The sequence below is a fragment of the Palaemon carinicauda genome, chromosome 31 (assembly GCF_036898095.1).
Source record: "Palaemon carinicauda isolate YSFRI2023 chromosome 31, ASM3689809v2, whole genome shotgun sequence".
NCBI classification, from domain to species: domain Eukaryota; kingdom Metazoa; phylum Arthropoda; class Malacostraca; order Decapoda; family Palaemonidae; genus Palaemon; species Palaemon carinicauda.
This window is the reverse complement of record NC_090755.1, coordinates 82,103,514-82,127,522: the sequence shown is the minus strand read 5'-3', so window position 1 is coordinate 82,127,522 and position 24,009 is coordinate 82,103,514. Positions and strand designations below refer to the sequence as shown.

Here is a 24,009-nt window from a genome sequence, read left to right as displayed (position 1 = left end):
CTCCCGTACAATTTTTCTTTTGCTATTAGTATCAGTATAAACAGTAAAAAAGACCAAGCAACTTCGAATATTTTCCTGCTAATAATAATGTCAATTTTGATATCTATATAAAAGAGCGAATCCATCCAATGATGGTATCATGGCATCGAGCCGATATCGATTGTTTATCAATAAACAATAAAAGGAAATTATAATAATTATATTTCAAACCATAAAAGCGAAAATGCCCTATGGAAGTTAAATAGTTTTCAAAAGACCCGCTTTTTCCCTACTCTAAATTTCAGTGGGGTTGTCCCTGGCATTTTCCACCTTTGTAAGATGTTAAGAAAAAAAGAATAGTAGTAGAGTCTCGAGTTTCATTATAAACATATAATGCCACGCCCTTAGGCTTTCTCCGTTCATCTGCCCCTTTAAAGATAAGATAAAAAAGGAAGTACATATCCACTTAACGCCTACATCCTTTTTTTTTTTTTTTTTTTTTTTTTTACCAGCTTCATATTATCGGACGAACATCAGTTGTGGGAGTTCGAGAGCATCTTGGTGCCACTTTACTGTCCAACCCCCCCCCCCCCCAAAAAAAAAAAAAATAAAAAAAAACATCTCCGTGATTCCAAAGTTTTGGAAAGGTATTCGATACAGTACACACACACACACGCACACACACAGCAACTAATGCAACCGTTACTAGGCTACTGCAGCACAAAGGCCTCAGACATGTCTTTATTCATGGCTGGAGTTTGGCCGCTTTTCATCACCACGCTGGCCAGAGCGGGATTGGTGTTGGTGGGAGACTTTTGTCTGATCGCTCAAGAAAAAAGAAAAAAAAACAAGCTATTATGGATGTCTGACTAGTACAGCTTTGCTGATCATGGTAATGAATAAACCCTTTCAGCACATTAAGGTATCCCCACTCAGAAGGGGATATATATGTGTGTGTGTGTATATATATATATATATATATATATATATATATAATATATATATATATATATATATATATATATATATATATATTATAAAGTTGTATGTATGTGTTTTCTGGCTTCGTTTTCCTTTTGTTTATTTTAGTTTCAACTATTTGTTTACGTCCTCCCAAAACATCCGTGGCTCTGCCACGTTTAGCAGTCTGTGTTGTATTTCTGTACTCTTCTGTGATTGCCCTGTGTAGTGACTGTAAACTTAGAATTATGTTTTTCTTAATTGCTTTGATATTTGGTATGAAGTTTATTTTTTCACATAGATCGATTTAAAGGTTTTATTATATCAAATTCCTTTATTAATAAAGGATACTTCCTGAAGCAAGTTTGTAAACAACAGTAAACCAACAGCGCATGTGCTATACGTTTAAACACCAGGATCTCTCTCTCTCTCTCTCTCTCTCTCTCTCTCTCTGAAAGGAGATCTGTCTTTTCTCTTGTCTTCCTCCGGTTGAAAGGGGATCTCTCCTTGCATAACAATCACTTCTTGTTCTGGGCAAGCTCTCCTTTCTTTTCTCTCTTTTCTTCCTCTTCTTGCATCCTCCTTCCCTAAGTCTTTTTGCACCCTCCTTTTCTAAATCTTCTTGCACCTTCCATTTGCAACATTTTGCCCCCTCCTTTTCTAACTCTTCTTACAATGTCCTTTTCCAACTTTTCTTGCAACCTCTTTTTCTTTCTCCTTTTTTTTTTGCACCTCCTTTTCTAACTCTTTTTTTACACCCTCCTATTCTAACCCTTCTTGCACCCTCCTTTTCTTCCTTCTTTTCTTGCACCATCATTTTCTTCCTCATTTTCTTGCACCATCCTTTTCTTCCTCCTTTTCTTGCACCATCTTTTTCTTCCTCCTTTTCTTGCACCATCATTTTCTTCCTCATTTTCTTGCACCATCTTTTTCTTCCCCATTTTCTTGCACCATCTTTTTCTTCCTTTTCTTGCACCATCCTTTTCTTCCTCCTTTTCCTGCAACATCCTTTTCTTCCTCCTTTTCTTGCACCATCTTTTTCTTCCTCCTTTTCTTGCACCATCCTTTTCTTGCACCATCTTTTTCTTCCTCCTTTTCTTGCACATCCTTTTCTTCCTCCTTTTCTTGCACCATCCTTTTCTTCCTCCTTTTCTTGCACCACCCTTTTCTTCCTCCTTTTCTTGCACCATCTTTTTCTTCCTCCTTTTCTTGCACCACCCTTTTCTTCCTCCTTTTCTTGCACCATCTTTTTCTTCCTCCTTTTCTTGCACCACCCTTTTCTTCCTCCCTTTCTTGCACCATCTTTTTCTTCCTCCTTTTCTTGCACCATCCTTTTCTTCCTCCTTTTCTTGCACCATCCTTTTCTTCCTCCTTTTCTTGCACCATCTTTTTCTTCCTCCTTTTCTTGCACCACCCTTTTCTTCCTCCTTTTCTTGCACCATCCTTTTCTTTCTCCCTTTCTTCCTCATATCCTTGCACCCCTCCCCCCTATTCTTCCTCTTATCATTCCCAGCTTCTACGTCTTCTAGTCTATACATCCAATCAATCAGACGCGTACTCTCCATCACCTCGTCGCCAAGGTCACACAGTATAATGCCATGTACGCGATTAATTACTTTTCTTTTAAGGTTACGGTAATCCGTAGTGATGAGCTCAGTTGACTTATGACAACACCACCATCACCCCCATATTGCTTCTCCTCCACTTGCTGGGTTACGCATATAAAGTCTGACCTATTTAGTGGTGCGCACTTGTGCGTTGCGTAATTCTTGATTGTTAGTTGTGACAGGTTATCATACAGTCGACTGTATTTTAGCTTTCCTGTATATGAAGGCGCAAGTCTCTCTCTCTCTCTCTCTCTCTCTCTCTCTCTCTCTCTCTCTCTCTCTCTCTCTCTCTTTATATATATATATAGATATAAATATATATATACATATATATATATACAGTATATATATATATATGTATATATATATATATATATATTATATATATATATATATTATATATATATATATATATATATATATATATATATATATATATATATACCGCTCTCCCCCCGTCCTTTGGGTATGGAGGAGAGGGAGTAGTCATACCATGGTGAGAGGGGGTGCGTGTGTGCATACTGTATACCTATACAAGTATTTAGCTATAATTATTGCGCATACACTGTGTATACAGTATGTATGTGTATATATATATATATATATATATATATATATATATATATATATATATATATATACAGTATATACACTATATACAGTATACTGTACATATACAGTATACTGTACATATACACTATATAAATCAATGTCATTTATAAACTTTAAATGGAAAATAAAAATAATAAATTCTGCATAAGCATCATATTTCGTTCTTTCCCTCTTCCGTCCCTTTAAAAGCCTCGTCAGTAAAGCTGAAGAGATTTTGCATATGCGAAGAGATCCGAAATCTTTCAAGTCAATTGTAGTAGAGTCCTTCTTCTGAGGAAAGTAAGAGTCCTGTCCCGAGAGATTGATTCATTGCTTTGATTTCGTTGTTTTTTTTTTTTTTTTTCTTTTTCTTTTTTTTTTTGTTTTTTTTTTTTTTCAAGGGTTGCTCTTAAATCGTCTACTATAAGGAGGCTGCAGGGACCAAGGATGTTTCAAGTTATTATTATTATTATTATTATAATTAGCTAAGCTCTAACTCTATTTGGTAAAGCAGGATGCTATAAGCCCAAGGGCTCCAATAGGGAAAATAGCCCAGTGAGGAAAGGAAACAAGGAAATAATTAACTACTAGAGAGGCAATGCACACTTAATATAAAATATTTCGGGAACAGTACGCCCAGTAAGGAAAGGAAACAAAGAAATAAATAAACCACAAGAGAAGTAACGAACAATTAAAATAAATTATTCTAGGAACAGTAACAACATTGAAATAAAGCTTTCGTATATAAAGTATATTTACAGCCTAAGGTTTTTTTTTTTTTAATTATTATTATTATTATTAATATAAAAGCGCATTGTCTGCGAACCAACTCTGAAATGGATGCTCTTCAGTGAAGAGTTCCTGAAACCAGTCATGTTTTTTTTTTTTTTTTAATAAAAGTGCACTGTCTGCGAACCAACTCTTGAAATGGATGCTCTTCAGTGAAGAGTTCCTGAAACCAGTCACGTGACTTCTGACGTTCTCGTTCAAGCCCCCTTCGAGTGTAGTAAATTTAAGCCTACGTTATTATCTGTGGCATCTGTGTGTTTACTAACTACAGTGTAGCCAGATGGAGGGAGTGACCCTTGTAACCCACCCACAGATGCCAGATCGAGGGAGTAACCCCTGTAATACAATACCCAGTTGTAATATGGTGGGCGTAGGCGTTACTCGCTTACGCCCATGCGTGCTAGTACGCGTCCAGGAGGCTTTCGCTGATAAGGTCCAGGGGGTGCATTCTTTCCGTGGCAATTTAGGCCTTATGGAGACGCCGGACTAAGAGTGAAATTTTCATCGAGAGTTTGAATTATGAGTTCTCTCCCCTTTTACAATTGATAGGTGTGCATTTAGTTTGCTTGATTGCTGCTGCTGTTGTTGTTGTTGTTGTTATTGTTGTTGTTGCTAAATCTTTCAGGATTTCGTTAGTGACTGATCATTGTTTATATAATTATGACTAATTGTATGGGTGTCAGAGAGAGAGAGAGAGAGAGAGAGAGAGAGAGAGGAGAGAGAGAGAGAGAGAGAGAGAGAATGCAATAAACAAGCAAAATGATTAAGAAGAGAGATGGTAATACAGGAAACAGAAGAGATAGGAGTGGGGAGAGAGAGAGAGAGAGAGAGAGAGAGAGAGAGAGAGAGAGAGAGAGAGAGAGAGAGAGATTAGGAGCCAATGAACAGGTCCAGCGTTCGAATGCAAATTTTAATGCAATTAACTGCGAGCATAAAATGGGGTTGCAGCCTTTTATGAGAAAATGGCATAATAGATGTTTGCGAGCTAGGCAGTCTTATCAATCTTTATCGATTTTATCTGTTATTGTCATTGCTCTGGTTTTTTATATTAATTTAGATATTCTAGTTTGGGACGGTAGATACGAGTTTAAACGTCAAATGTAATATACCGTAAGTTAAGTCGTTGGATTGAAATGTATTCGTGATATCAACAAATTATTTTCAGTATATAAAAGGCCTTTTATCTGTGTTATTGTTATTCCTCTCGTTTTTTAAAAATTAATTTAGATATTCTAAACATTTTTATATGGTGCATATGGGTTTAAGGGTGAAAAGTAATATACTGTATGTATGACAAGCCGATAGATTGAAATATATTCTTGATATCAACATTTTATGAATTATTTTCAGTATATAAAAGGCATTTTATCTGTGTTATTGTCATTCTTCTGGTTTTTTTTTTAAATTAATTTAAATATTCTAAACATTTTTATATGGTGCATATGGGTTTAATGGTGAAAAGTCATATACCGTATGTATGTCAAGACGATACATTGAAATATATTCTTGATATTAAAATGCACAAATTATTTTTCAGTATATAAAAAGCAATAGAATTTGAACTGTACTAGATGTGTAATTAATCTTATGTAGTCTTAACCAATTTCCTTCTATTAATGTTTTATTTTTCCATTTTTGTATTAGGGTAAGCAAGTGAGCTTTTTTTTTTTTTTTTTTTTTTTTTTTTTGGAAGGACTTGCTTCGGCTCTGGGGACCAATGATAATCCTAAGTGTGACAAAAACAAAAACATCCTATAGTCACGTGTAACATGGATAAAAGTTCATATATGCAAGCCTGAGAGAGAGAGAGAGAGAGAGAGAGAGAGAGAGAGAGAGAGAGAGAGGAGAGAGAGAGAGAGATCCTATAGTCACGTGTAACATGGATAAAAGTTCATATATGCAAGCCTGAGAGAGAGAGAGAGAGAGAGAGAGAGGAGAGAGAGAGAGAGAGAGAGAGAGAGAGAGAGAGAGATCCTATAGTCACGTGTAACATGGATAAAAGTTCATATATGCAAGCCTGAGAGAGAGAGAGAGAGAGAGAGAGAGAGAGAGAGAGAGAGAGAGAGAGAGAGAGAGAGAGAGAGATCCTATAGTCACGTGTAACATGGATAAAAGTTCATATATGCAAGCTTGAGAGAGAGAGAGAGAGAGAGAGAGAGAGAGAGAGAGAGAGAGAGAGAGAGAGAGAGAGAGTCAGTCGCAATATCGACAAGAGGACCTTGAGAATATTGGCAGCTGTCTGAGACTGATTCAAGTAAACAAGTGAATATCCAAAGTTCATGAGATAATGGTAACGAAGTTAATTATGAAGCGAGAAATTTCATTGTTCTGCGAATAGAGCATAAAGTGATAGCTTTCATATTAGGAACTTTTTATCTTTGCAATAACAAATACTGTTTTCTGAAATCAGGTTGCTATTTTTTTTTTCTTAGTTTGAAATCAGGTAGCCAATAATAGTTTCATGTCCGAGACTTGGATATTTCGTTATTTCAAAAATGGAAATGAATAATCTGTAGAAATTACGTGAGGGAAATTAAAATAAAATTGTATATTATATGCAATAACAATTGCTCTTTTCTGAAATCAGGTTGCTATTTTTTTACATTTTTAGTTTGAAATCGGGTTGCCAATAATAGTATCAGGTCCGAGACTTGAATATTTGGTAATTTTAAAAATAAGAATGGATATTCTGTAGAAATTACATGAGAAAACTTAAAACAAAATTTAGTAATTTATTGTTTTTACAAATAAAACGTTTGTTTGTGTGTTGAACTGGTAGCATCTTCATTAGGAGTCCAGTATTTTATTTGTTATCTACTTCTCCTTCCCAATTTTTTCGTGGATTTAGGGTTAATTCTTTCTATACAAACTCCACTCTGCTCAACTAGTTATTATACCTTTAATTTCAGCTTAACTATTCAATTAATAGTCTACTTTGATGAATTATTTTGCTTTCAGATCACAGTATATTTATTTTAAGAATAACATAAAAATTCCACTCAGCTCAATTGGTTATTATACCTTTAATTTCAGCTCAACTATTCAATTACTAATCTACTTTGATGAATTATTCATGTTGCTTCCCTAACAAATTTTATTTAAAGAATAAAGAATGCTATTCTAACGTTTAGGAATGCATGATGCAAAAGGATACATTTAAACACCAGGGGGGGAAAAGAATGCTGTTGACGTGACTACTAGCATTAACCTTAGCTAAGGCTCTACGTTGAAGTTAGAGTAAATAATACTCTTTCTCCTTTGTTAAGGTCTCGAGAGAGAGAGAGAGAGAGAGGAGGATAGAGAGAGAGAGAGAGAGAGAGAGAGAGAGAGAGAGAGAGAGAGAGAGAGAGAGAGAGAGAGAGAGGGGGGGGGGTTATTATTCTCCAAGGGGATAAAAAATTGTTGATTTGAGAGGGAGAGAGAGAGGGTAGTTTTATTTTTCTCTAAGGTTATAAAAAATTATTAGAGAGAGAGAGAGAGAGAGAGAGAGAGAGAGAGAGAGAGAGAGAGAGAGAGAGAGAGAGAGAGAGAGTGATAGTTTTATTTTTCTCTCTAAGGTTATGAAAAATTAAGAGAGAGAGAGAGAGAGAGGGAGAGAGAGAGAGAGAGAGAGAGGAGAGAGAGAGAGAGAGAGAGAGAGAGAGAGAGAGAGAGAGAGGATAGTTTTATTTTTCTCTCTAAGGTTATAAAAAATTATTAGAGAAAGAGAGAGAGAGAGACATGAGTTTTATTTTTCTCTAAGGTTTATAAAGAATTATTAGAGAGAGAGAGAGAGAGACATGATAGTTTTATCTTTCTCTGTTATAAAAATTATCAGAGAGAGAGAGAGAGAGAGAGAGAGAGAGAGAGAGAGAGAGAGAGAGGAGAGAGAGAGAGAGAGAGAGAGAGAGTGTGTGTGTCATCCAACATTCGTTTCAAGGTTAAGAATCCTCTTCATGTTTTCCTACTTATTTTTTTCCAACTTTTCTTCTATGTTTTCTTGCCTTCCCTCTTCTGACCTTGAATTTGTCGAGACATGAGCTGTAAACACCCCCTCCCTCCCCCCCCTCCCCCCTTTCCTCTCCAGCACCGGCTCACCCCTTGGTGCTTATTTAAGGCTTCTGAATCTATAGATGGATCAACCTAACTAAGGTTCCTTATGTATTGTTGTTTATATTTCTCAAGTTCCTTATGTATTGTTATTTATATTTCTCAAGTTCCTTACGTATTGTTATTTATATTTCTCAAGTTCCTTATGTATTGTTATTTATATTTCTCATTGTTTACATTCCCAAAATTATTTTTGTAAGTCTCCTATTTAATCAAGTCTTGATTTATTTTCTATTGTTGAAAATCGTATGTAATGTAAAAAAAAAAAAATACTTGTAAGATTATGAGAAATCGTAAGTAAAGTCAAAAAATTTTCTTGTAAGATTATGAGAAATGGACTGGAGTAAAGTTTAGAGTTTGTTATTCTTGTTCTATTCTTAGATGAGAATCTTGTAAATAGTTTCTAACTTTCTAAGTATTTCAAATATTTCATTTAATTGTTCATTACTTCTTTATCGTTAATTATTACCTTTCCTCACTGGGTTATTTTTCCCCTTTGGCTAATAGCATCTTCGTTTTCCAACTAGGGTTGTAACTTAGCTAGTAATAATGATAATATTAATAATCTCTATAGTGAGAGAAAAGAGTAGTGGATTGGATTTAATCTTCTTATTGTTGGAAAATTTCATTAAGATTTATGCAAGACAACGTGATAAAGCACAACTAATTGAGAGAGAGAGAGAGAGAGAGAGAGAGAGAGAGAGAGAGAGAGAGAGAGAGAGAGAGAGAGAGGAGAATGTAACAAACAAGCAAAAATGATTAAGAAGAGAGTGAGATGGTAATACAGGAAACAGAAGAGATAGGATTGGTTGTGAGAGAGAGAGAGAGAGAGAGAGAGAGAGAGAGAGAGAGATGAGAGAGGAGGAGAGAGAGAGAGAGAATATCAGTCAAAACAAATCAATCCTTTATTTCCAATGATTACGTTGTGTATTCTACAATAAGTATTCACAGGTATATATTCGCATAAAATAGAACTATGAAAATGGGAATACACACACAAAACAACATACTAAAACAGCAGACATTAAAATCGATTCGCAAAGAGAGAGAGAGAGAGAGAGAGAGAGGAGGAGAGAGAGAGAGAGAGAGGAGAGAGAGAGATTCCAACTAACATTGGAATTCTTTTATTATAACTTAGGTTAGTGTTTGTGGCATATGCCACAACCTGCTGACATGAGTCTTTTTATTGTTTATATATGACATATCTGTTTTTGACGTTGTTAATAGTTTATATACGACAAATCTGTTTTGACGCTGTTATTGTTTTTAGAATGATATAATTAATTTAATTTATTCTCATCATTTATTTATTTCCTTATTTCCTTTCCCCACTGGGCTATTTTTCCCTGTTGGAGCCCTTGGGCTTATAGCATCATGCTTTTCGAAATAGGGTTGTAGCTTGGCTAATAATGATAATGGTGGGGTTACCACAAATAACCGGCAGCCTGGCCGCCTACCAGGTAACTGTATTGAATGAATAAAAGGTAGACACTTCATTACTCTTTACCTAAGTCAATAAGCATCGAAGAGTAAGAAAAAACACGAAAAATCTTAAAAAAATCTTATATCCAGAATTTTGAATTTGAAATGTACTATCAAGTATCATTTGTCCAATGATACTTTCCATATTTGTTAATTCTAATAGTCATCCCTTCATCTTGAGGCTCAATACTGCACAGTATATCTAGAAGTTTTTATTCCAGCTGTGACCAAGTTTTGGAATGATCTTCCTTAACGGGTAGTTGAATCGGTGGAACTTGAAAAGTTCTAACTTGCTGCAAACATTTATGTGTTGAACAGGCTGACACAAGTCTTTTAATAGTTTATATGTGAAATATCTGTTTTGATATAGTTTTCAGAATAATTATTTTAGTTGAGCATTATTTCTCATATCATTTGTTTATTTCCTTACTTCCTTTCCTCACTGTGTTATTTTTCTCTGTTGGAACCCTTGGGCTTATAGCATCTCGCTTTTCCATTAGGGTTGTAGCTTAGGTAATGAATGATGATGATAATAATAATATCTTAATGTAGAATCTTAGAAGCTTTTATCACTTCGAGATCCAACCACGAAGAATCACAACAACGGATTCTATAAGCCGAAGGCAATGAAGATCAGGTTTGCTCAGCGCAAGTCTTAATTCGCTCTTGCGCCTGAACGGGAATAAGTGTAGATGTGTTTATACAGCAGAAGGGGGGAGGGGGGGTGGACGATAGGTTAGGGGAAGCCCCGTGTTGACATAGCGGGATTTAATTTAACTTGTTTGTTCCTTTGTTTTGAAGTGAATTTCAATCGTTTATCTAAATTTTTAATGATTTATAAAATGTCAGTGCATTTGATGGCTTGTATTAGAAGCCTTTTGTGGTTTCACAAACTTATATATCTAAGAAAAGATCTTCATGTTTTAAAGGTAATAAGCTATATATATATATATATATATATATATATATATATATATATATATATATATATATATATATATATATATATATATCTACACATACACTATACACATTAGTAGGGGGAGTGAGAGGGGGGGTGAGGTAATGCCTACACATTTATATACACTTTCTGTAATAAACTATGGAACAAAATGTTTCTCTCTCTCTCTCTCTCTCTCTCTCTCTCTCTCTCTCTCTCTCTCTCTCTCTCTCATGTCTTGGATTTCTACCTTCTTATTTTGCATCAAGATCTTTATTATGAAATGAATATTGATATGATGGATTCAATCATTATCTTATGACTCATTTAGGACACGTATTGTCATAACTATTTCCATGATCTTTTCTGTAGATATAAATAAAAAAGGAAAATATTGCAAAAAAACAAATCGGAATATAACAACAGTGACATTTCAAGGCACCCTTTAGACTTTTATAAAAGCGGTATATATACAGGGTGTCCCAAAAAAATGTATAAACCCTTTTGATTGTTACAACCAGTTCAATTTATTGATATTAACGTGGAAAACAGATTTACATGAGAGAAACAATGCACAGTGATAAAGTAAGGATACATGGGTCAATTTGAGAATGTTATAAAAAAGAATCTGTTTTCCACGTTAATATCAATAGATTGAACAAGTTGTAACAATCCAGTGTATACATTGTTTTGTGACACCCTGTATATGCAGCAGTCCTTGCTTGTAACAGGTGATCAACAACAACTATTGCCCAACTGGCAGAGTTGAAATGTACGCACACAAAAATAGATAACGGTTAGGGTGGTATCAACAATCTTTAGGCCCCACCCTCACCATATGGCCCATGAGGAATTTGCTTTGCTCGAAGATAAAAAAAAAAAAAAAAAAACTCTCTATTCCACCTTCTCCTCTCTTCCGTTTCCTTCTCTTTATTCTCTGCCTTACCAACAAGCTTGCCTACAACCACCCATCTTCCTCCTCCTCTTCACTCTCTCACTCCTTCCCTGCCCTGTCATTGGGTCAGTTCTCCTGCCAATCAATACAGTGAGCTCGGATAACCCGTTATTTAGGTCATATTTTAACTTAACTAATCGGATATATCGAAATGCTAAATCACGGTTGGTGTTTGCGTATATCTCTTCCATTACCTTTAATGCAATGTTTGTTTTTTTATTTACCGTTTACTCATCAAATTGTTAGTGAGTAATGATGAATATGAAAAATCTTGTGATTTTTTTTTACCTTTTTATTCATCAAATTGCTAGTGAATAATGATGAATATGAAAAATCTTCTGTGATTTTTCTTTTTTACGTTTTTACTCATCAAATTGCTAGTGAATAATGATGAATATGTAAAATCTTGTGAAAAAGTAGTTTTTTTTTCTTTTTACTCATCAATTTGCTAGTGAATAATGATGAATTGGAAAAATCTTGTGAAAAAGTTTTTTTTTTTTCTTTTTACTCATCAAATTGTTAGTGAGTAATGATGAATCTGAAAAATCTTCGGTGATTTTTTTTTTGTTTTTTTACCTTTTCACTCATCAAATTGCTTGTGAATAATGATGAATCTGAAAAATCCTGTGAAAAAGTAGTTTTATTTTTCTTTTTACTCATCACTTCGCGAATGAATAATGATGAATCTGAAAAGTCTTCTTCTGTGAAAAAGTAGACGGAAAGTTTATGTGCTTACGTACACGATAGCGTGAGGCATTCTGTGCACGGCATAAGCTATTCAAACTATATTAAATTCCGATGCACGACCCTGTCATCACCCCCCTCCCCTCCCCCCACACCTCGATACCCTTCCCCCAAGAGAGAGGAATGAATATGTAATAGTTGAATGCGCTGGTGCCGATGTTAACTAAACTTCTAATCAGGTTTAAATTTTGCCATAAAAAATTATGCAGGTTTATATTTTGCCATAAAAAAATATGCGTGTTTATACAGGAAGGTCTGGGGGAGCCACGCCCCACGAAAATAAACACAAACACTGGCCTCTCCTTATTGTTAGGGATTGTTTTTTTTTTCAAGAATGTGTTTTTTAATGTTTGTGTAATTGTTAAGTTTAGAGTCAAAATATATTTGCTTGAAGCCTCTCTTTTTTTCTATTTGTTTATAACTGTTCATAAATGAGCAGATGAAGAAAAGCTCTCTCTCTCTCTCTCTCTCTCTCTCTCTCTCTCTCTCTCTCTCTCTCTCTCTCTCTGTATATATATATATATATATATATATATATATATATATATATATATATATATATATATATATATACATACATATATATATATTTATTTATATGTATATATATATATATATATATATATATATACAGTATATATATATATATATATATATATATATATATATATATATATATATATAAAATCCTACCATTTAACACCTCTATATATAGTGTGGCAGCTCGTTTTTACCACCAAAATAATACTCAAGCTGTGGATAAGTAAGAAAATTACTTAACTCATACTTGTAGAGTGCAGTGACCCTATCTTTCTGATGAGTATTAAGTAAACGCAGGCGTTCATTGAACGTAATGATCAAACATTAAGTCATTAAACGAACAACAACTAGCACTTTAAACGCCTAATCTGATGCGTAAAAGTAAGGTGGTAATGTTCTTTTTCATTAAAGACAACGTATATGTCAGTTATCATCATACGTATTGCACCAGGGTTAACCGTTATCGAAGAAAATGGATACTCCCCCTCTCTCGTTCAGGCTTCTCGTTTGCTTAATAATTTCTACACATTTACGTTTTCCCTCTTATACTCGTTTCCAGCGGCGAGAGAAGCGAGATTTAAAGGGATCCTCATTTTAAAGTTTAAAGGGATATCCACTTAGGTATAGACGATCCCGTACAGTGGGGAGGAGGGAGTTCTAAACCTCAGTTGCGTCATCAAATCTATCTGTTTATGGGCTGACAATCTCAAAAAAAAAAAAAAAAAAACATTGTCCCAATTCAGTAAAAAAAAAAAAATAGACACAGGTCTACGCATTTCATGACAGCCATTATTCTATGTAGAATCTAGTACTACTATTTGATATAAAATGTTAATTACAATAACATCTGAACTTTGATAAGAAAGTTTGCCATGAACTTTGCATGAATGCAAGATAAGAAGTTGTCTGTCATTTGCATGCTCTTAAAGATCACTTATTTCTCGGTGATTGACTAACACTTAGCAAACTCTAAATAAAGAGGCGTTTGTTTATTTACCTTAGATCTTGCTGTTATCTTGATTAAAGTTTTGTAGTCTTCGAGATCTTTCGTCGAGTTTCGTCGAGTAAAATTTGTAGCACAGTGGTGATGTAGTTGAAGGGGTTTTTTGCTTGAGTTAATATTTTCTTAAAAAAATTTACTAAATGTGATATCTCTTTTAAAACCAATTGGTTGCTTGAAAGTTCACCAGTCACATAGATAGTATTTTATCAGAAACTATTGTCCGTATAATGAGTTTGTTGCACACGAGTTCAGAGGCGGTAGCGGTGTTCCGCACTGTGCGTCGTCCCTACTCGGACTGCGCGTCTCATCTCTAGCCGAGCCCATAAATGACAGGAGCGCGCATGTGACGTCATCTTAGTCACACATTGCCGTTCGCGCTTACTCCCGCTGTCATTTTCTTTTTTTTTTCTTTTCTGTTTTCGCCGATTTCCTGTGCTGTTATTACATAGCTCAATTACATAGCTCAACCGGTAGCTTCGAAGTATCTTATCCAGAGGATGCTATGCTTAGTTAAATGCTCATTTCGTTGCTTAGTGTATGTGTTTGACTTACCGTGCTATGTACTTCCTCCCCCCCACCTTAACTACTCGTAGTTGGTGACGTCACATAGGTATTACGCCTTCAAAGGTATAATATTACTATCCATATGTAATCTCCAAATATGGCGTCACTGTTTTCTTGAGATATGTAAACATCTCAGTTTTATTATTCATGATTTCATATAATTAAAATTTCCCTAAGAAACCAATGATTAAATAGATAAAAGAAGTGATTTATAATGGTAGAAAACCTATGACATTTATTCTTAACTCTTACGTACCTTTTGAAAGAGCTATACCAAAATCCCATAAAATTCATTTTATTATGAAAGAAAAGGTTAGTTAAACTAACAGTACTTCCTCTGGCATGTTTGTGCGAGTGTGTGTGTGGGTGGAGAAGGGAAAACGGCGTGGGCGGGATCTCTGTAGAGGGAGGTGTGTGTGGGGGGCGTGAATAGGGCCTTGGGAGGAATCGGGTGGGGTGGCTTGCTCTTGCGTGGGCGTTGAGTAGTCAAGTAGGTAATAGGAAAAAGATAGAAAGTGCGTAGGTTGGGAGTCTGGGATATTGAATAGGATTATATACAGATGTGTGTATATATATATACACACAATATATATATATATATATATATATATATATATATATATATATATATATATATATATATATATATATGTATATATATACATATGTATTTGCATATTATTATTATTATTATTATTACTTGCCAAGCTACAACCCTAGTTGGACAAGCAGGATGCTATAAGCCCAGGGGCTTCAAAAGGGAAAATAGACCCTTGAGGAATGGAAACAAGGAAAAAAAATTACGAACAGTAACAACATTAAAATAAATATATATATATATATATATATATATATATATATATATATATATATATATATATATATATATTATAAAATCTGAATAAGTCTTCTGCATTGGCGTTTATCCCTTTTAAAAGTCAACTTCTGGACATGAAAAGGACAATTGTTTGATTTTTCCTTAAGCCTATTCCCTTTCATGACAAACGACTTCAATTTCCTGTCAGTTTCGATATACTTCTATTTTTATATCTATTATCTAGTTTCACAAGTATTGGTATTGGCATGAAATACATCTGTGAGTTTATATTTTGGCGTTGGTGGTTTACTTTTTCAATATCTTTGGAAGCAATGTATGGACTCCTTAACAGCATTTGCGTATAATTTAGAGTTCCGTTTTAAAGTTCATGTTGTAGAATATAATAATTAAATTTTTTTTTTCATCCAATTTAGAGTTCCATTTTAAAGTTCATGTTGTAGAATATAATAATTAATAGCTTTTTTTTTTTATCCAATTTTGAGTTCCATTTTAAAGTTTATGTTGTAGAATATAATAATTAATAGCTTTTTTTTTTATCCAATTTAGAGTTGCATTTTAAAGTTCATGTTGTAGAATATAATAATATTTTTTTTTATCCAATTTAGAGTTCCATTTTAAAGTTCATGTTGTAGAATATAATAATTAATAGTTTTTTTTTATCCAATTTAGAGTTCCATTTTAAAGTTCATGTTGTAGAATATAATAATTAATAGCTTTTTTTTATCCAATTTAGGGTTCCATTTTAAAGTTCATGTTGTAGAATATAATTATTAAAAACTTTTTTTTTCTTTTATCCAATTTGGTTCATTTCTTTGTCATATTCCTGATATTCTTATTTCCACTAACTCTGACAGTTTCGATATTTTGGAATTTTTGAATGTAAAAGCTAAAATGAAACCAATATGGAAAACTCAAAGGCGCTGAGAAAGAAAAAGATTGTGTCCATCATTTCCAGTGGTACGGATTAGTTATAATTAGCTGTGCATGATTGCGAGTTAAATTAATGTCCTGGAAAACATTTTGAATCATCGGTATTGTTTCATTAATTATAGAATGTTCTGGTTATTATTATTATTGCTGTTGTTGTTGTTATATTTATATTTATTATTATTATTATTATTATTATTATTATTATCATTATAATGATAATTAGTGTTATTATTTACTCCTTTATTACACATAAATCAGTAAAGTTGAACTTTAATCCGAAGATCGAAAAATAAATTATTATTATTATTATTGTTGTTGTTGTTGTTGTTGTTGTTATGTTTATTATTATTATTATTATTATTATTATTATTATAATTATTTTTATGTGCTCCTTGATTACACATAAATCGGTAAAGTTGAACTTTAACCCGAAGATCGAAAAATAATTTTACCACATTTAAACAATGAAAGATGAACTAGTTTTACGGATTTACAAAAGAAGAAATTTTTTTTTTTTTTTTTTTTTTTTTTTTTTTTTTTTTTTTTTTTTTTTTTTTTTTTTTTTTTTTTACAAATGTCATTTCATGCTTCCATCATTTTCACCAGTAACTTAAATATTGAGAATCGAATGTCGAGAGATAAATGAAAAGTCACAATTGAATACTGCATTAGTTAATAACAAACACCTTACACGTCTCGAACTGTCGACCTAACCGCGACAGGACTCCTCACTGCTGGGAGGAAAGGACGCTGGTGAATGGTACAGTACACGAACATACGCTACAGGGAGCTAAGCGATGGCTGGCAGGGCAGCCGATCGGGACTACGGTTCACCCCAATGGCAAAGCAAAGTCCTTCAAAAAGAAGGCAACCGTAATTACCCTATTAAAATGGAAAAAAAAAAAAACACGTCAGTAGATTTGATCAAGAATAATTGGTTAACGTAGTTCTTCGATGTCAGATTAATATGATATACACTTCATGACGATCATCCTGTAAGAATCTGTGATGTACACGTGCAATCTTTTGAATTTTATATTTTTTTCCTTCAATATACAGCATACACACATACATATATAACGAACGTATTATATGTGCTAGGAATATAATATATATTATATATATAAACATCTATATATATATATATATATATATATATATATATATATATATATATATATATATATATATATATATATATATATATATACTGTATATATATGTATATATAGATATGTATATGCATATATATATGTGTATATATACATACACATATATACATACATACATACACGGTGTGTGTGTTTGTGTGTTGAGATACTATAATACGCAAAGTCTATTAATCATGAAATAAAATGTATAAAATCCACATTATTTGGATAATTATGGTAATTTCTCGATGGAGGTTTGTAGTTACATAATTTCCCCTTCTAGAGTAGCCTTTTGTGTGGATTAAATGATTTTATTTAGTATTACACCTACTGTACTATACACAATAGATCCTTTGTTTGTATAAAATCCTTTTGTTCGCATTATATAAAAGTTTGTAAAATGTTACGGCCTGCACTATAACCCTGATTTTCTAGAATACCTTCAGCCTGCTTTAAGGATATTTCAAGAATGGAAATATTCTCTCTACACAAAAGCTGGGTCAAGAATTGTGTGATACCATTACATAAACCGTCTCCTCCTTCAAGCAAGATTGGACTGTATGAAATGTCAAGTAAAGTTTTTTCTCATTTTGTAACCTGGCAACTATGTCAATTTTTTTTTTTTTTTTCTACGAAGACCAGGAAGATAACCTTCTTTTCTTTGGAAGTATTTGTGGAATGTCTTTTGTTGCTATCAATTTTAGAAACTCTTTGATTATTTAATTCTTTTTTCTAATACTTTCCAGCTTAAATTTCGGCCTTTAAGACTGACTGAATATATTAATAGTTTTCAGCTTGAATTTCGACCTTTTAAGACTCTCTCTCTCTCTCTCTCTCTCTCTCTCTCTCTCTCTCTCTCTCTGTCAGGATACCAGAAAACCACAAATCAACAAATCTCTCTCTCTCTCTCTCTCTCTCTCTCTCTCTCTCTCTCTCTCTCTCTCTCAGTCAGGATACCAGAAAACTACAAATCAACAAATTTCTCTCTCTCTCTCTCTCTCTCTCTCTCTCTCTCTCTCTCTCTCTCTCTCTCTCTCTCTCTCTCTCTCTCTTAAAGAAGAGAAGACGATAGATTGACGAGCTAAGAAAATTTTCGGGTATAGACAGACGCGAGTGGAAGAACATGCCTGAAGCTTTTATCCTGCAGTGGACTAGTTACGGCTGACGATACACATTTATTCTCACCTATTTTTTCTGAGTTTGTTGAAGGCATTACGTAACTGAACTTTCCCTTCTCTCCAAACTTGTAAAATAGCATTTCTCCCTCGATTGCGTAACTGCGTAACGCTAAATTGAAGTGGCAACCCTTTTGCAGCATTGATGAAGAACGTCGCGTTTTTTCCCTGGGTTGCCAGTTGGCCTATTTCCAGGCCAAACAATTTCAAATTTGGCATTTTTTTTAAATGATTGGCCTTTAGTAATAGGAAAAAAAATGCGGTCTTTAAATACTATATATTTGGCCTTTTTCTACTATTGGTTTGGCCTTTTAAAGCTGCGGTTAATTAAAAGTTGGCCTTTTCTCTTTTACAAATACTGGCAACCCCTGTTTTCTCCTGTACTTTTCGTGCGTAATACTTGAATGGAAGTTATTTCTCTCTCTCTCTCTCTCTCTCTCTCTCTCTCTCTCTCTCTCTCTCTCTCTCTCTCTTAAACATTTCAATTCAGATAACGTCTCTACTCCACGTAGTGCTAATTAAAGTCTCCATCTTTTTGTCTCTCTCTTATTTTATTCTTTTTCTTTTATACGACGTCCATTTAGTTAGTTTATTTAATCAGTCAGTCAATTGGAGGGGACCGTTTAAGTGGTGTTGGTTGTACAACGTTCCTCCTCTCGTTTCTGAAGTAATTTCTGTATTAAAATATACAGTAGAATCAACTATAAATTTTGTATGTTTTTGCCATCTAGGATAACTTGAGGTAGCTAGTATTTTTTTTTCTTTTTTCTTTTTGGGTTCTGGCATGGAAGGGACGTTTTTTTTTTTGGGGGGGGGGGGTGGTTCTGGTATGGAAGGGACGTTTTTTTTTTTTGGGGGGGGGGGTTCTGGTATGGAAGGGACGTGTTGTTGTTTTTTTTTTTTTTTTTTTTTTTTTCCTGGTATGGAAGGGACGTTTTTTTCATATGATCATAGTAAGATAAAGAATACTTTTTTTTTTTAATGCCATGTAAACATTCACATTACCAGTAAGTGTCATCTATTTTGTATGTAAGTTTCATTGTCCTATGTAGAGTATTTTTTCTTCTTGCATCGTATATATTATGTTGAACAGGGTGACATGTCTCCTTTTATTGTTTATTTATGAAATATCTGTTAATATTGTTAGTGTTATTTAGATATGTTATTTTATTAGTTCATTACTTCTCTTGGAGTTTAATTATTTCCTTAGTTCCTTTTCTCACTGGGCTAATTTTTCCCTGTTGGATCCATTCTTCTTTTCCAACAAAGACTGTAGCTTAGCTAGTCATGTTTAAATTTCCACAAATGCTTCTCTTTGGTAATCGAATTCTTGCATGCAATTATTTATATAATTTTTAAGGTCGATTTTTCAGAAAAGTCTGACAGCTGAAAAGGAAAATAGTTCGAACGCAAAATCAATTACTTACGAAGTTCTAAAGAGGTTGTTTTACCCCCTGTTTGTGTGTGTATGCGTATGTTTGTTTGTGAACAGTTTCCTGGCCACAATTGTAATAGCAGAGTTGTGGTGACCGATGCGGTAACGTCCCGGATTGCGTTCGAGTCCCGCTCAAACTCGTTAGTTCCTTTGTTCACTACAACCTCACCGTCCTTGTGAGCTTAGGAAAGGAGGAGGCCTATAGGTCATTCTGATGAGTCTTCAGCAGTCATTACCTGGCCCTCCTTGGTCCTAGCTTGGGTGAAGAGGAGGCTAGGGCGCTGATCACATGTGAATATGGTCAGTCTCTAGGGCATTGTCCTCCTTGATTGAGCAATGTCACTGTCCCTTGCCTCTACCGTTCATGAGCAGCCTTTTAAACCTTTAATGCAACTTGTAGGTTTTAACTCTTATGTAAAAAGCTGAAAATTATTGATTTTGGAAGGTCAAGGTCAAGGTCAAGGTCACAGTCAAACAAAATGTTCAATTCACGTAATCAGCCATAAGTTTGGACATCGTTGTCACAGACACTTCAAACTTGGTTCAGATTTGAGTGTATGAAAATCCACGCCAATTAATGCATGTCAAGGTCAAAGGTCAAGGTCAAGGTTGAGAAATAAGCTGCTGTGGCTGAGGTCTGCGGTCTACTGGCTTCCCTCTAGTTTAATTTGTTTCTCCGTAGGAAGGAATTGAGATAAGCAAGCGAGAGAGAGAGAGAGAGAGAGTGAGAGAGAGAGAGAGAGAGAGAGAGAGAGAGAGAGAGAGAGAGAGAGAGAGAGAGAGCAAGGGTAACTATGCCCTCACTCCTACTCTTTCATTCCCCTTAGAAATTATATATAAAGAAAAGACGAACAAATTAAGAGCGCTGCATCTCTCCATATATTTCTCCCCCTCGACACTAAAAGTAAAATATTATGAAAATAGGATTATTGAAAGGTCAGTTAAATATCATCGTTGCACGGAAGGCCTTAAAGAGTATGTCTCGAAATATATAGAAATCAGTAATCAAGTTATCCTGGCCAGATCTCTCTCCTTGTGCGGCCTGTTGTTTGCTTATCTGGAAAAATCTCTAATTATGTATATTTTTATACTTTGTTCGTAATTTACTAATTTCGGCTTTGTTCATAATTTGCTATTTCAGGCTTTGTTCATAATTTACTAGTTTCGGTTTTGTTCATAGTTTACTATTTCAGGCTTTGTTCATAATTTACTAGTTTCGGTTTTGTTCATAATTTACTATTTCAGGCTTTGTTCATAATTTACTATTTCAGGCTTTGTTCATAATTTACTATTTTCGGTTTTGTTCATAATTTACTAATTGGTTAATGTAATTTCTCTAGTTAGATTTTGTTCAAATTTTACTATTTGGTTAATGTAATTTCTCTTGGTATACTTTGTTCATAATTCACTATTTGGTTAATGTCATTTCTCTTGTTAGGCTTTGTTCAAAACTTTCTATTTGGTTAATGTAATTTCTCTCGTTAGACTTTGTTCATAATATACTATTTGCTTAATGTAATTTCTCTTGTTAGACTTTGTTCGTAATTTACTATTTGGTTAATGCAATTTCTCTTGGTAGACTTTGTTCATAATTCACTATTTGGTTAATGTCATTTCTCTTGTTAGACTTTGTTCATAATTTACTATTTGGTTAATGTAATATCTTGTCAGACTTTGTTCAAAGCTTACTATTTGGTTAATGTAATATCTTGTCAGACTTTGTTCTAAGCTTACCATTTGGTTATTGTAATATCTTGTCAGACTTTGTTCAAAGCTTACCATTTGGTTATTGTAATTCTTCTTGTTAGACTTTGTTCATAATTTACTATTTGGTTAATGTAATTTCTCTTGTCAGACTTTGTTCAAAGCTTACCATTTTGTTAATGTAATATCTTGTCAGACTTTGTTCAAAGCTTTCCATTTGGTTATTGTAATTTCTCCTGTTAGACTTTGTTCTAAGCTTACCATTTGGTTATTGTAATTCCTCCTGTTAGACTTTGTTCAAAGCTTACCATTTGGTTAATGTAATATCTTGTCAGATTTTGTTCAAAGCTTAACCAAATAACCATTTGGTTAATGTAATATCTTGTCAGACTTTGTTCAAAGCTTAACCAAATAACCATTTGGTTAATGTAATATCTTGTCAGACTTTGTTCAAAGCTTACCATTTGGTTAATGTAATTCCCCTTGTTAGACTTTGTTCAAAGCTTAATATCTGGTTAGCAACCAGGTTCTTATTTTAATCACGGCTCTCTTCATGAGGGAATGATATTATGCTTTCGGCCGTGTGTTTGTTCAGGGACCAAATATATTGAGTATGGATTAACAGCTTTAGAAGATTCCTGTTGAGCCATTTACTGGGCGATGACATCCTCCAGGGTATTAACCCATGACAGGACCCAGAGGCTTTGAGCTTCTTTGGGCCCCTCGACATCCTCCAACGACCCCTCCCCCCTCCCCCCCCCATCTCCCGGCACATTTCACGCTCTCTTTACGTACAATTTATTGCAGTGATATTACAACTGAAGTAAATAATTCATAGTTTTATTTGATCATCATCATCATCTCCTCCTACGCCTATTGACGCAAAGGGCCTCGGTTAGATTTCGCCAGTCGTCTGTATCTTGAAATTTTAATTCAATACTTCTCCATTCATCATCTCCTACTTCGCGCTTCATAGTCCTCAACCATGTAGTTGTTGTGGGTCTTCCAGCTCTTCTATATCTTGTGTAGGCCAGCTGAACGTTTGGTGCGGAAAAAAAAGAAAAAAAAATGGAACTATCATTTAACACATACATATACTAAGGCACTTCCCCCAATTTTGGGGGGTAGCCGACATCAACAAATGAAACATAAACAAAAAAAGGGGACCTCTACTCTCTACGTTCCTCCCAGCCTAACAAGGGACTCAACCGAGTTCAGCTGGTACTGCTAGGGTGCCACAGCCCACCCTCCCCCGTTATCCACCACAGATGAAGCTTCATAATGCTGAATTCCCTACTGCTGCTACCTCCGCGGTCATCTAAGGCACCGGAGGAAGCAGCAGGGCCTACCGGAACTACTTCACAATCGCTCGTCATTCATTCCTATTTCTAGCATGCTCTCTTGCCTCTCTCACATCTATCCTCCTATCATCTAATAGCAAAAGAAAAAAAGTTGCATAGGTCCCTGATCTTGCTGGGTCCGTAGGCTTCAGCCTAGTCAACCTTACAGTTAAACACAAATAATGTGTAAAAAAGAAAATAGTGGTAGGAACGAGCTAAAAACCTCGCAATGAAGAGATTACAACATCTAATATATGTTGGTTTCGATTTTTTCAACATCAGCGCAAATTAAATAGCTTAAAACAAGAAGTCTTCTCCCATTATCTCCACTGAAGAAAATCCATATTAAAATCTTACGCGAATTGAAACAATTTTCAATTGAAACCATAAGAAACAGCTAGTGATATTTTAAATAGGTTGCTATATTAACCAAAACTTGTCCCTTTGAAACGAATGTCCGAACTATAGTAGGAATCCGTAACTAAGATTTGGAAATACAGGATGTCAATGTTTGGGTGTTTTGAAATATTCTAAGTCCCTTGAGAAGAGAAAGTATATTAATTAAAGTCAATGTTTGGGTTTTTGAAATATTCTAAGTCCCTCGAGAAGAGAAAGTATATTAATTAAAGTCAATGTTTGGGTTTTTGAAATATTCTAAGTCCCTCGAGAAGAGAAAGTATATTAATTAAAGTCAATGTTTGGGTTTTTGAAATATTCTAAGTCCCTTGAGAAGAGAAAGTATATTAATTAAAGTCAATGTTTGGGTGTTTGAAATATTCTAAGTCCCTTGAGAAGAGAAAGTATATTAATTAAAGTCAATGTTTGGGTTTTTGAAATATTCTAAGTCCCTTGAGAAGAGAAAGTATATTAATTAAAGTCAATGTTTGGGTGTTTTGAAATATTCTAAGTCCCTCGAGAAGAGAAAGTATTTTAATTAATGTCAATGTTTGGGTGTTTGAAATATTCTAAGTCCCTTGAGAAGAGAAAGTATATTAATTAAAGTCAATGTTTGGGTTTTTTAAATATTCTAAGTCCCTTGAGAAGAGAAAGTATATTAATTAAAGTCAATGTTTGGGTTTTTTAAATATTCTAAGTCCCTTGAGAAGAGAAAGTATATTAATTAATGTCAATGTTTGGGTGTTTGAAATATTCTAAGTCCCTTGAGAAGAGAAAGTATATTAATTAATGTCAAT

At 34.1% G+C, this 24,009-nt stretch overlaps 1 protein-coding gene across 1 annotated transcript in view; it reads right to left on the bottom strand.

Annotated features, from left to right (window-relative positions):
* Positions 1–13,969, bottom strand: part of LOC137624580 (protein Tob1-like) — a 33,102-nt gene extending 19,133 nt beyond the window's left edge. Inside the window, exon 1 of the mRNA XM_068355517.1 lies at positions 13,674–13,969. The gene's annotated coding sequence lies outside the window, so the exon portion shown is untranslated. The remainder of the gene's footprint in view (positions 1–13,673) is intronic.
* Positions 13,970–24,009: the final 10,040 nt, after the last annotated feature.